This window comes from Protopterus annectens, chromosome 9.part0 (genome assembly GCF_019279795.1).
Source record: "Protopterus annectens isolate FY-2018-M chromosome 9.part0, PAN1.0, whole genome shotgun sequence".
Classification (NCBI taxonomy): Eukaryota; Metazoa; Chordata; order Ceratodontiformes; family Protopteridae; genus Protopterus; species Protopterus annectens.
In genome coordinates this window covers 70,757,319-70,769,930 of record NC_056743.1, presented here as the reverse complement: position 1 = coordinate 70,769,930, position 12,612 = coordinate 70,757,319, and the positions used below count along the sequence as shown (strand labels likewise).

The 12,612-nt window shown below is 39.2% G+C and overlaps 1 protein-coding gene across 1 annotated transcript in view; it reads left to right on the top strand.

Moving 5' to 3' along the window:
* SYT13 (synaptotagmin 13) overlaps nucleotides 1–12,612 on the top strand; it is a 729,137-nt gene that overhangs the window by 220,163 nt on the left and 496,362 nt on the right. The gene's annotated exons all lie outside the window — the stretch shown is intronic.

Here is a 12,612-nt window from a genome sequence, read left to right as displayed (position 1 = left end):
AGTTTGTCCAGCTCATTTATTTCAGTTTTCAAAGTTGTAGTTTGACCTGTCTTCCATTTCTTATATTTTTTGTCTCTCATCTTAATCAGGTATCTTGTTCTTATGGAAATATACTCCCTGATGTTGCATGCCTAGATCCTGATGTTAAACATTTTTTCTGACTTATTGCACTCAAATTCTCTTTCAAAACTTTTCACATCTCATTTGCAGTTTTTCCACTGAACACCTCATTCCAGTTAGTTTTATATAGTAACTGTTTTGCTTCCCTATAATCTGTAATTAACCTTCTGTGCATTGGCTTATATTTCAGTTTGGCAGAATTACCTAGCAACAAATTAAACTTTATGACCCCATGATCACTGCACATCAATGGTGGTAAAACGTGACTTGAAGTTACAGTCATTTCTTTGGGAACACAAACAATATCAAGTATATTCCGTCCCCTGGTAGTTATTTTTACAATTTGAAGCATTTGTTTTTCCTGAATATACTCTGTGAATAATTTCTTTACTAACATTGTTGAATCAATATTATTCCAGTCTGTTTCTGGTAAATTTAAGTCCCCAGCTAATATTATTCTTCCCTCCTGTATTTCATGTAAGAAATGTATGAATTCCTCTAGGTCATCTGCACTTGACTTTGGTGGTCTGTACACTCCAACAATTGTTATATGTTCCAGGGTTGTCTTTATTGTCACACTTACACAGTCTACTAGTATTGGTGTTATCATTGAACATGTAATAATCACACGTCTCATAGCTATCTTTAATCCCTATCATAACACCTCCACCTAATTTTTTGTTAGAATGTCTGTTATAGTAAAGTAAAAACATTTATACCCTGACAGAACTGGTTTCCAGTCATTGTTCTTTAACCATGTTTCACAAACTATAACAACATCAATCTTGTGGGAACGTAGCAAATGTTCTAATAAAAAAACTTTATTATTAATGCTCCTAGCATTAACAACCATCAGAGATGCATCAAATGTTGCTATCTGTGAACTGTTACATATTTTCCCTGGCAATAATCCTGGCTAGTGTCTGTCAAATATTGCAGAATATCTGCTGCAAAAATTCTCTTCCCTGATCTAGACAAATGCACACCATCCTGTCTGAACACTTGTGCCCAAAAGAAGGCTTGGACGCTCTACACATTTCCATTTTTTAAAACAGGACATTTTTCCATGTAGGTGTTTATCCAAAAATATTTTCATTCACAGTGACCTGACTATCCTTTCTACAGGTGATTTGTAAAAAATATTTCCTAACACCAGTACAAGCTATACTATCTAGGAGGGCTGTCAGTTCCCGACTAACAGTCAGAGGATCTTTGTTGTGACATCATTTGTACCAACATGAATAAAAACAGATCCATACTTCCTTACATTAAGGTGTTCCGAGGCTTGTTTCACATCTTCTATTTTTGCTCCTGGCAAGCATAACACTACTCGATGTTCATTATCATCTCTGCAAATACATGTATCAGTTCCTCTAATAACTGAATCTCCAATTACAAGAATATCTTTGCTGACCATCTCTGAAGAATCTTCAGCTTCCAATACAGTAATATCTGCTCCATCAGTCGTTATGAAGGATAGATCTTCATCACCATTAGTCTTATTAATCCCACTGTTTTCATTGCGTATTAAATTCTCATCCAGCTGGCATTGTAAATCCACAGCTTGAGCCATGTAGTCAACATCTGTATTTCTCGTCTTTTTTATTATAATGTTCTTCAATCCTTCCACGTTCAGTTTTGATTTCTTCCTTTTCACCTGTCCCTTGCCTCTTTTTTTCGACCTTTTCCATTGAAAAGGTGATGTCTTTTTCTGTAGACTGAGGGTTTTCCTGATAGACAGATATCTTTATTCCTTGTCACCAGTGTGTTACATAACAAAGCAGAATCCTTTTTACTACGTATTCTCTTTCCTTTACAGTCATTAGTCAGTTTCTTTTTCTTCCTTGTTATTTGTTGAGAACGTCTTCCTTCCTTTATTTTTTTGTTTCCTTCTAAACAAACCAGATCCTCAGATTGCTGAGTACTTGCATCCACAATTCCATACTTCTCAGGGGCCTCATCATTTTTCATAGGAGTTGAATGTTCTTTGCAGAAAATAGATACATCATTTCCTAAATCTGTTCTATTTGTTCTATGCCTAACATTATTTAGTTCATCAGTCCAGTCATTAATATATGATACAACAGTTCTCCAAGCTATGCCAATTGCACATATGCAATCATCATCATTAAGTCGAGATTTGCTTTTAACAATGGTAAGCAAATTATCCAGCTTTTTGACACGAGAAACAAAGATCACCAGTGTTATCAGCTGTTACCTTTAAATATGCATAGCATTTATTACACTCCATGAGGAAGACAGAGGTTTTTGTCTTTAACTGAACCCACATCACAGGTACATGGTCAAGCACTAGAGATAAATGGCTGGATTATTACATAATCCATGCTGCTCTTTGATGTTTAACATTTTATAAGTGATTTATTAAAGAGTGATTTATGCTGTCCTTCAATGTATACATTTTTTTGGTGATTGACTATAAAGGAACGATTTCCCTTTCACTTGCACTGGTTTATTTTTTTTACACTTGCCTGCATATCCTGATCACTTGCTTAATCACAAACATTTACTAATGTTTTTCAGAGGCTTCCCTTAAGATTGGTCAACTTATTTGTCAGCCAGTAACTCCACAATCCAATTGCTATTAAATAATGAAAATGCGACACTGTATATACCTTCTACATCCTATAAAAGTGTTTTGCCTTTTCCTGAAGCAGTATGACCATGGACTTGGAGTACTTAAATAAGGGAGATACAAGTGGGAAGTCAGCTACAAGGAGTAGTGGAGATACAAGTGTGAAGTCAGCTACAAGGAGTAGTGGAGCTACAAGTGTGAAGTCAACCACAAGGAGTAGTGCAGAACCCTCTACACTGAAGAAAAATATTTTTAGGTTTTATTTTGGGGAGGATTGGGCAGATTAGATCTGGAGCATTTCTTCTTGATCTTACATAGTGGAACCATTTACTAAATGATATCTGTTTGGAAAAACCTTAGTACCATGAATAACTTTTATAAACTAGACAATCAACTCTGGAAGCATGTCCACAGTACTTAAAACAGTAAACTATAGATAAAAACTGTCAGTTTATGATACATAAATGTAATTCTGTTTTCTTAGTTGTTAGGTTGGACATAATTTTGTCAATAGTATGATAAATCTTTGTGATAACTAACATGAATTAAAGAGTTCCCTGAATTTCATAGTGCTCTTACTCTTTAAATCAAAACTCAATGAAACCCATTTATTAATTCCAAATTCATCAAATGGGTGGACAGAACAAGAACGATTAAAGAGTTGAATAATTCCCTCCCGCAGGAGTTATGTTGAAGCCCAGTCTTGAGCTGTGATGAAATGGGAGTAGATGAATGATTGTTACTGAGCCACTGAATGAATGGCAAATTGCTATAAATGTGGATTAACAAACAGAGTATTTCTATATGGTAAACCAAATCAACACACTGGTCTGCTGATGATACCATAGTAGAACTTGTATTCTTATTTCTCAAACACATAAATCTTTAACAAAAGAATATAACAATTAATTCAGAAATTGTTTTCTTCAGTTCTGGTCATTTTTTAAAGCTGAGCTTGTTGTGTCCTGTTTGATCGGTAGCATTTTGTTTAACTGGTAAAACTTTATTGTGTGCTAACTATGACTTAGGAGAACAGTTCAGTGCATAAGGCAGTGAGCTGCTAATAAGCTGTATCCCTTTCCTCAGTTCACCATCTCCTATAAACTCTACTTACATAGTCTAAAGAGTTATGAGCAAGTCCTTTAAACTGAATAGATCTTTTGAGTCACACTTGAAAACAGTGATTTAAATAGTAGACATTTTAGTTAGCAAATAATAAGACAGTGTATGACTAATCTGAATTTACAAATCCTGATGTGTCAATAATACCTTGTAGTGCACTTAGTACCACAATTACAGTCTGAAAATGGGGAAGAACAAAAATATCAATCACATTTCTGATGTCAAAAAGGTGCTTAACAACCTTTTAAGCATGCATAAGCACTGTTAAGATCAGGTCTTGCATTAGCATGCAAGGCATTAGTGACTGGGTACAGTAACGTGTGGCAAAGAACATCACCAGAAGATAATTTTAAAGTGGAACCTGTGTGTTGAGAGACAGCCTTACAAGACTATCTGCAAATATATAGAGCTGAGTATATTTTTCTGTATTATTCTGTATTATAGAGCTAAACTGTTGCTTAGATATCTGTTGTCTTACTGTTCTGCAAATATACAGAGATCAGTATATATTTTTTTGGTTTTATAATTTGCACTCTGATTTCTCACATCTCTGTTGAAACTTTTCCCCACCCCCTCCTCCCTGTTCTTGGTTGTAGTTTAAATTTGGTGGCTTTTTCAGTGCCCGCCCCACTGTAGATTTGATCTAGGACACTCCCCCAGTCCCATCTCTTTACCGCATTCTACCTAATAAACCCTTTCTGCACTTGCTTTTAGTCCTTTTTTAATTTAATTACATTTTTTCAAACTTGTGTGGACTAATATTGCTACATACTCAAGTGTGCCAGCTTGCACTGCATGTGAATTGTTTTTACTACTGTTTTTGCTACTTTTCTGAAAAAAAAAAAAATTGTAAGCCTGTTGCCTACCTTTCCTGTAATTAGTGTTCCAGACACAGATTTGCTGTATCCAGGACTATTTGTAAGCTTCTGAGCCCCCCAAGCCTTTCTGTGTTGGAGGGAAGCCTTCTAGCTTATCAGTGGGAGTGGTAAGCACTAGGTAACCTGTCTACCACATAAGGAGTGGTTCTGGCCCAGAATTTGTAGTTATTGGCCGTTTGGGCGGTCTTCCATCTCTTTCAACTTTCTGATTTGAAGGCCTGCATTTGCACTTGTTTCTGTCCTGTAACTCCTGGGCCCATCTCATTTGCTCACTCAAAAAAAAAAAAAAAATTATCTGCTTTTACTGTATTTGTGTTTCTTCCTACTTTATTTTGCTTTTGCGTCATCTTAAAAGTACTCAATTGTATTTATTACTGCTTGGTGTAACTCATTCTAAGCCTTTTAGTTTAAGCACTTGGGCTTCAGACCAGTTGTTTTACATTAAGAAGGTTTGTGGTCTGCACTGTCATGGCAGAACAGGTAGCTTACATCCTTCTAAGTTGGGAACTGCTGATTGAGGGCTCAGTGTCTGTTATTGTAAAAGTGTATTAATTCTGGTTTAAGCACTTGGGCTTCAGGCCAGTTATTTTACATTAAAAGGGTTCGTGGTCTGCACTCTTGTGGGAGGAGAGGCTGGACTCTGCCCTTCTGAGCTGGGAATTTCTGGTTAAAGGCTTATAGTGCCTGCATATTTGAACTGCTTCTTACTGAAATTGGTACACCTTGTTTGCTGTAGCATAGACTAAATCCAGGCCTGCTGAATCTAGCTTTGTTTGTATAACTTGAGCACTAATCCAGGCATTCTTTAAAGTATTAAATTATATTTATTACTGCTTGGTAGTAACTTGATTAAAGTGTAGCTATCATTCTAAGTCTTTTGGATTAAGCACTTTAGCTTCAGATCAGTTGTTTTACATTAGGAAGGCTTGTGGCCTGCACTGTGGTGGCAGGACAGGTAGCTTACATCCTTCTAAGTTGGGAACTGCTGATTGAGGGCTCAGTGTCTGTTATTCTAAAAGTGTATTAATTCTGGTTTAATCACTTGGGCTTCAGGCCAGTTGTTTTACATTAGGAAGGTTTGTGGTCTGCACTGTAGTGGCAGAACAGGTAGCTTACATCCTTCTAAGTTGGGAATTGCTGACTGAGGGCTCAGTGTCTGTTATTCTAAAAGTGTATTAATTCTGGTTTAAGCATTTGGGCTTCAGGCCAGTTATTTTACATTAAAAGGGTCTGTGGTCTGCACTCTTGTGGGAGGAGAGGCTGGACTCTGCCCTTCTGAGCTGGGAATTTCTGGTTAAAGGCTTATAGTGCCTGCATATTTGAACTGTTTCTTACTGAAATTGGTACACCTTGTTTGCTGTAGCATAGACTAGATCCAGGCCTGCTGAATCTGGCTTTGTTTGTATGCTTGTTGTTTGTTTGCTTGTTATTTCCCTGAAATGCTAATTCCACCTAAAACGAGGCTTTTCAGCACTTCTGTGGATCCCTAGTGATATCTGCATTGCTTACTGTACTTATTTCCTTGTTTCACTTGAAAGAAAGTTACTGTTTGTCGTTTTTGCATTTAAGTTACCTGTGACACATTGCATTTAAGTTACCTGGCACTTGCTCACTAAAGCAATTATATAAGTCAGCACTAAAAAATTAAAAGCACTATACCCTCACAAACTCCCCTTGAGTACCTTGTTCCCCATTGGCCCTTTTTTTCAATTATAAAGGAATTCCCAATACTATTCTAGCATGTCCAAAGGTCAGTTGTCAATCTCCTCTCCGGGCCAGCTGGTGAATCTGGGAATCTTGAGGCAATGTTACAACTGCCTCATGTACACAGACAACCCTTTCCTCCTCCCAACAAATTCCAACACATGTGAGAGATGCAACCATATAGCCAAACTGGAGACTACACACTCACTACAATTCCAGTCTCACATAGACCTACCATGACAGCAAACCAAACACATAAACACACAAAAACATACTCGGAGGCTCTAAATAAAAATCTGCCTAAGCAGCAGAGACCTCCAAAGCAGACACCCAAGCAACCGCTACCCCAAAACAAAACACGTGCAACACATAGCTCACAAAGCCAGTGTGCCGAACAGTCACAGCCCTTAAGGCTAAACAACACACCTGATACACTTGTAATAGGTGACTCTATCGTCAGGCACACTGACGTCCCGCTCACCAGGCTGAACAAGGAGAAGGTCACGGTGAGCTGCCTGTCGGGCACTAGGATCTGCCACATAACACAAGCACTCAGGTCACTCCAAGGCAAGTACAAATATGACTCAGTCATTGTCCATGCTGGTGTGAATGACCTGAGATGTACCTCCCTGGACTACATGAAAAGAGACATAGAGGAGTTCTCTGAGCATGTAGCCTAGGCCGGTATGACCCTGACCTTGAGTAGCATCTTACCCTCACCAAGAATGATGCCACAATATGAAGACAAGATGATCAATTTCAACAATTGGCTTAAGTATTGGTGGCATTTAAAGGGGATCCAATGCCTGTCAGCCTGGGATGACATGCTCGACAAGCCACGATGCTTCACTAGGGACGGCTTGCACCTGTCACCCCTGGGCTTTCGGATATTGGCAAAGGCTCTTGCTACCCCCATAGTGCCTTTTTTAGGCAAGGCTCAAAAGACAAACCCATCTCCATAGGTATCACAAGGGATAAGAAACTAAGAGTAATGCTACTCAATGCCAAAATTCTAAACCTCAAGATGCACGCACTCGAAACTCTCCTTAGCATGGAGAACATCGAGATCTGTGCAGTAACAGAAACCTGGTTCAAGGCTCCCGAGAGCACCCCAGCACTACCAGGTTATACCTCATACCATGCTTTTTGGCCCCAAAACTTGGACCGAACCACAAAAGGAGGGGGAGTATCAATATTTGTCAAAGACACCCACACTTCCAGGTTGGTGGCACAGCACGAAGCATCAGAGACTATCCATGTGCAACTAACAGTGGGTAAAACTGCCTTCCAGTTTATAGCCTGCTACAGACCACCCTCCCAAACCCAGGAACCCCACTCGGCCTTCCTGAGAACACTGGAAAATATGAAGGTCTCTCCAAACACCATTATACTGGGCGACTTCAACTACCCAAACATAGACTGGGAGCATTACCCTAGCTCTAACACCCTAGCCCAAAGGTTCCTAGAATTTATAAACTCAAATGCTATGGAACAACTTGTTACCACTCCCACAAGAGGGGAAAACATACTGGACCTGATCATCACCAACATGGGGACTCTATGCTCCAGACCAGAAGTGTATCCCTCACTGGTAAGATCAGACCATAAACTAATCTCACTGGATATTCACATCCCGACTCCACCCCCTGCCCTGAAAACCACAGTGAAAAACTTCTGTAAAGCAAATTTCACACTCCTCAAAACCGAGGTGAAATCCTTCAAAGCCTCCGGGCCTGTGGAAAATACGGCCCAGACAGCAGAATCCTTTATAAACGCATTCTATGAGCACCTTTAGGAATGCATGGATCATGCAATCCCAAATAAAACCAAGACCCACTCCTCCAAAGGCAGACGTCCTATCTGGTGGACCCCAGCCATAAACAAACTATACAATAGAAGGAGGAAGCTACTACATGATAGAGCAAAATCCCAAAAAGGGAAGGCATCTCTGATCAGTATTAGCAAAAAACTACGGGCACTCATAAAACCACCTAAGGCCAGCTTCGAGAGAAAAATTGCACAGGACACTAAGGATAATCACAAGGCTTTCTTTAGTTATGTTAGGAACCTGGGTGGGAATTCCCAGATATGCTCAGAATTAGTCCAAAATGACAAAAAATACACCGAACCCACAGACATTGCCAACATCCTAGCTGGCAGGTTCAGCGCAAACTTCTCCTCCCCTCCCCACCAAAAGGGCAAATATCTATCCCAACAGAGTGCTGCCCCCCTGACATCTCAGATGCTCAGGTAAGAGCTGCCCTCTCCAAAGCAAAAAACACAGAATCAATGGGACCAGACACTGTCCCGGGCTACGTCCTACATGAACTCCAAGAAGAGCTAAACCCAAACATAAAACTACTGTAAAATCTCAGCCTTACTACAGGATATGTACCCAAAGAGTGGCGTACAGCAACAGTGGTCCCTCTCCACAAAGGTGGTGCCTCAATGGATCCTGGAAACTATTGCCCCATAAGCCTGACTAGCTTGGTCTGCAAATCTATGGAAAGGATCATCATGGACCTCATAAATAAAGATATTGGGGACCTACAGACACTGGATCCTAACCAGTTCGGCTTTGTTAATCCTGCCTCTTAAACCTGGTTGATTTCTTTGAAACAGTCACCAAGGCCATTGACGAGGGGAAGGTGGTCCACACAGCCTACCTGGACCTCGCAAAAGCCTTCGATACAATACCCCACTCGGGCATTATAGATAAGCTCACCAGCTTAAATATAAACCCCTATGTCACTAGGTGGGTTGCAAACTGGCTCAAGGACAGAACCCACATGGTTAGAATTGCTGGAGCCATGTCAGACTCCAAACCAGTTACAAGTGGCGTCCCACAAGGCTCAGTCCTGGGACCTCTCTTGTTCAGTATATATTTCTCGGAGGTACAGGCCAACAAAGAAGGACTGTGGCTGACCAAGTTCGCAGATGACTGCAAACTGGGCACCATAATCGACTCTCCAGCCGACACAAGCATCCTCCACAAGGGCCTCATAGAAACAGACAACTGGTGCCAGAGCCATGGCCTCAAGCTAAACACCAAAAAGTGTATAGTCATCCCCTTTGGCAAAAACAAAGTGCCCACAAATTACCACATAGGTGGTAATCCATTAAGTACAGAAGAAGTAATTAGGGACCTGGGGACCCAAGTTGATAGCAATCTCTCATTTGACAACCACGTGGCCAAAGTGGTTAGAAAAACATTTTATATAGCCCACCTAATCATTAAGGGATTCACATCTAGATCAGTGGAGGTCATCGTGCCTCTTTACTCATCCCTCATCAGGCCCATAATTGAGTACAATGCCCCTTTGGGATGTACCTTACCAGACACCTGCAGCAACTGGAAAGACCCCAAAAGTACCTCACCAAGAGGATCAAAGGGCTCAAACAGATGCCATATGCTGCCCAGTTAAAGAAACTCCAGCTCTTCTCAGTGGCATACCGCCTGCTCAGAGGCGATCTGTGCCTGACGTATAAAGCCATGTCCAACCCGGAATTAATGGACATGCTGCACCTCAGAAAATCCAAATCCCATCGAGCTACGCGCTCGAGAGACTTGAACCTCAGCACTGAAATAAATAGGACATGCTGGAGGGACAGATTCATAACCCAGAGGCTCCCTTCACTCTGGAATAAAATCCCAGTCCAGGTTAGGCAGAGTCCCTCATTGACTCTCTTCAAGAGGAATCTTGATGAGTGGATGGGAGATCGTAGGTTTACCCCGGGTATCACTTCTGTGTCACTGTTAGACAGAGGCACAGTATACTAACCTCAAAAAAGGGCATAGCAAAATTAATTTAAAATGGGTGGGAAAAGCCAAACGCACTCTGGCTAGGCTTATAAATGCCCTAGGGCAGATAGCCTAGTATGAACCTATGAACCTATGAACCTATAAAACAGCTTTTAAAAACTATTAACATTGTCACTCTGCCACACTTACAGACAAAAAATGTGGCAGAGTGAGATGTCTTAATAGATTTTAAATGTATTTGTTTTGGGCACTTCTTTACTGTCTGCTCATTGTTTCCAAGTGCCAAGTGCTTAACCAGCTTTGAATGTCTTTAAAATCAATTAATACTCATCAGATCCTTACACTTATTTTCCATAACTGGTAGTACATGGAGCAGATAAAGCTCCATTCACTACAAAAAATTATGATTAGGCCACCCATCTTAACATTTTATTGTTACCTTAACATGGTTGCCAAGATTCTCCGCTCCAGCTTTGCTCTCAAGATGAATTTCTTGACGTCTATGTCAGAAGTACATAATAAGCTGGTTATGAACACAAGCCTAATCATAATCCTGTCTGTTGTGTCACAAAACCAAAAACATCATGACATAACTGCATACTGTCCAAAGTTTGAATAAAACTCAACTCAAACATCCTGCCATGGTTCAGAATATTGGTGTTCCTCTAGGACTTCAACAATTAAAGTGTGTTTGCAGTGAAAGATTGTAGGATTACATATAAAAGCAAGTCTAATACTTTTAACTGTGAACATGCATGGTTTTCTGAGGGACTACAGCTCGTCTTTGAACAAAGGTTAAAAATGCAATGCTTTAACTAAAAACATTTTTTACTAAAATATAACCAGTCTGTAGACACTGTGAGTCTATTGTCCAAGGCTGTTTAAGGATCAAGATCATAGAAAGTTGACTATTCAAGTGAAAGAAGAATTTTGATTATCTAAACCTGTTGGTTTACAGTTTATGGGACCAAGCTTTTTAGTAATGATTTTTAAACATATCTTACTCATCTGCATCCTTTTTATAACTTACTGTATATTATAATCTAGTATTACATCACCTTTTTAGAAAAGTACAATCCTAAAACAGGCAGGGTGGACATAACTCTTAGCTATAGGCAAAGTTTATATGTAGTTTACGTTTTTTATATGTTTAAAAAGAGAATTTTTAAGAGACCCCTGTCTTTCTCTTTCAGAAAACACTGTCCCCTTTTTATCCATATTTTATATCTCTGTTACTTTATAAATATGCTTTGAAGCAATTTAGAGTCTGCCTTTATATTATATTGCAGGCGAATATGCTTCATTCATTATGGTTGTGAAAGGCTTTTACTTCTCAAATGATGTCAGAGTCTTTATCTTCTAACGGATCAGTGAAACGCTTTCTTATTCCAGTAAAAACAAAATGGAGTGTCTTATGTCACATGTTTACTCATCATCCATGAATAGGATATATGATATGGACAAAAGACAGCTGCCACTTGCCAAATGCTATGTGTCTGTCACCAATTTGCTTTCTTTCTTCCATCCTGCTTAAACAATCTAAATAAGAGTGTTATATACATGTAATAAACAAAAGAAACAACAACAAATAAAAATACCCCAAAGGGTATGAGTACCCCACAGGAATTACAAATAACAAAATCTGGTTATTTAATGTCACCAAAGAGAACTGCAACATTTAAAATGGCTGGTGCTCTATATACAATTTGAAAGAAATCACTTTAGTAACATTATGAACTACAAAACAATCTCTACAAGCAGTGTTATGCAGTATTATGGTGGAAAAATGGGCTTACACAAGGATGAAACAATATATACAGATATAAATTTAATCCAGAACAAAATGTTACCTTATTGTGCCATTTGGACAAAGCACTTCAAACGATTAATAAAAAATGTAACCTATTACTACCATTAGCTAACTTACTCCAATGTCCTAGGATGCAAAATTTTCAGTCCAAAGAGTAAAAACGTCACACAGACAAACCAATTAATAAAAACTACAAGAAAAACCTAGCCAAGTTAGAATTTTCACTGTGTGATAACTTAACCTGTAATAGAGGATCATGGTATATATACAAATGACCCCTTAAGGACATCAAGCATTTTAGCTACATGGCTTCTGAATGCCGATGACTTTTTACTTTTTTCTTTTTAAGTCTTTATGGGCTCATTCAGGCCAAAAAAGCCAGACCCCACTAGCTGCGAACATTTATTTATTTATTTCCAGTTTAATGACCGGGGAGGTCCACTGGGCTCAGGGAGCCCGTTTTCAGTGGAGACCCACTGAGAAAAGCTCTGCATTACATAGTTTAGTTACATATACAATCATAGTAAAGAAGACACAATTACAATTGCATTTCATGCTAGAGAACAGGAATAAATTCTTTGGTTACATAGTATCTAAATGTTTAGGATGGCAGTAGTAACTT